A 2128-nucleotide genomic window follows, 5' to 3' on the forward strand; every position below is an offset into this window, starting at 1 on the left:
TGGCCGAGTCTCGCAGCCGTACAACAATGCAACTATTAATGTAGTTTGACATGCGCTATATGCGTTTTTGATGACACATATGAACAAATTGGCAAACACAATTCTGGCCTTAAAGATTCGTGCAATAACTTCGTTTGTCATATTACCGTTTGATATAATGCATCTCCCCAGGTACGCGTGGCTTTCCAGTATCTCCAATGCTACTCCTTGGATTAATCCAAAGACTACTTCCCGAGGTATGACTTCACACTGAGCGCGAAGCACTTACCCAAGGACTGGATGACCTTAGTCGACTTTGGTAGCAGTGTTTGCGCATCAAAAATGAGAACGAGGTCGTCTGCACACTCAAGATCGACCTTTTATGGTTCGTCTCGTTACCTCATAAATAACGAAAGTGAACAAAAATAGAGGGTGGAGACATCCATATTGGATACCGCTGTTTGCTCCAGAAATTTTGCAGAGCTTCCGATACACCGTCACGCACCCACAAGTATTTGTATACAGGCATCTCATGATATTCGGAAGTTGTGGGTCACACTGTGGCTCAAGCGTGTTAGGGAAAAATAACCGGTCGACAAAATCGAACACACACTTTGAGTCTAGGACCACAAAGGTTACTCAAATGTCGGGGCGTAAAGATGTGGTGCACGCATCCTCTTGCTGACAGGAATCCTGCTTGCTGTTCCCGAGTCTCTTCTTCAAGCACCTTCGCAGGACGAATTGAGATGAGCGACGCGATCGCTGCTGGCTGATGTCCGACTTATTTGAACAATCTCCATTACTCCTTCCGTCTACCTGCCCTTTCTGTACCCTTGGAGCCTGGCTTTGGTCTTCGCGAAGATTCCATTGGGTCATCGACTAGTTTGCTCATTCACCCAGCCTCCTCTCGCTACCAGCGTAGTGACCGACGGACTGCCTACATTCCGTTGCAAATGCTTTTCCTCTCTGAACCGTCCTTCAGTTTAGGTAATTTGTTTACCGTGGTGCTCCGCTCCGCTTCCTACTGTAACTGTACAGTTACGGTGAGGCTACGTAGCCCCACTGCTCTTCTTCGTCCACAATATGCGGAATGGCATTCCCATCAAACCCATTTCATTTACAGTTTAGATTTTAAAAATTACTCGTTCGTAGGTGCCATCTACGAGCAATTAGAGGTGACCTTGGAGCCAGGATAAACCCGATACCGACCGGAAAGTCATTTCATCAAATAATAACAAGAACGATCCTAATACCGTTCCTTGAGGGATATAACCGAATAAAGTCTCATCGACTGCCCTTTCTTACCTGAGCTGGATGGACGAACTAAACTGACTTCAGTCACCCACTTGCCTTTAATCCGTGCGGCGCGTGAGCGTTACTGCGCTCGAGCAATATCGGTGCATATAAACAAACCGCGGGTATCCGACTTCCAATCATCACACGGGATAAAATCGGACTAGGTACTTGAAAACGCGGCCAACCGGCATCTAGTCGCACAATGCATGGACACTGGTTACGTCCGTTAGGTCGCACAAAAAACAGGAAAGTAACACAGAAGAAACTACTCACAAAGCTTTTCACGGATCACGGATCGATACACAGGATCGAGGCTATTGCCAAAGTTTCCCGGGTCGCTTTTGTTCTTGTCGGTCAGTGGCTGTCGTTCACCTGAAAGGCACAAGTGGAGAAAGGGTGTAGCACTGCTATTTATGTTCTCAGCGCGGGGCAGTATGCTTGCCAGCGCAAGGATTCGCATAAACAAATGTCTAATAGTGCTTTGAACTGGGTTCTAGAAGGAGCGTGAACAACCATCGGCGGAAGGTCATTCCACACAGCTACTATCCGAAATGATAAAAATTTTTGCCTAATTGATGTGTGTGCTCTGAGCTTGAAATTTTTCTTACTATGGCCCCGCCGTATGTTTACTGGGTCAACGGTAAAAAACCTGTTTGCCAAATTTTGTTCAAACAGGGCATAAGTAAGAATTAGGTCCCCTCGGAGGCGACGGTATTCCAGGGGAAAGAGATCAAGCATCGCGAGACGCGTCTCGTAGTCCACGGATTTGAGGCCTACAACCATTCTCGTAGTGGCTCGCTGGACACGCTCAATCAGGGGGACGTCTTTCGTGCGTCCTGAGTAGACAACTTGG

At 47.2% G+C, this 2128-nt stretch overlaps 1 protein-coding gene across 1 annotated transcript in view; it reads right to left on the reverse strand.

The window, feature by feature from the left end:
• Positions 1–1586, reverse strand: part of T265_04329 (hypothetical protein) — a gene marked incomplete at both ends in the record, with an annotated part of 37786 nt that extends 36200 nt beyond the window's left edge. Inside the window, one exon of the mRNA XM_009169038.1 lies at positions 1549–1586. The remainder of the gene's footprint in view (positions 1–1548) is intronic.
• Positions 1587–2128: the final 542 nt, after the last annotated feature.

This window comes from Opisthorchis viverrini, assembly GCF_000715545.1.
Source record: "Opisthorchis viverrini unplaced genomic scaffold opera_v5_70, whole genome shotgun sequence".
Lineage (NCBI taxonomy): Eukaryota > Metazoa > Platyhelminthes > Trematoda > Opisthorchiida > Opisthorchiidae > Opisthorchis > Opisthorchis viverrini.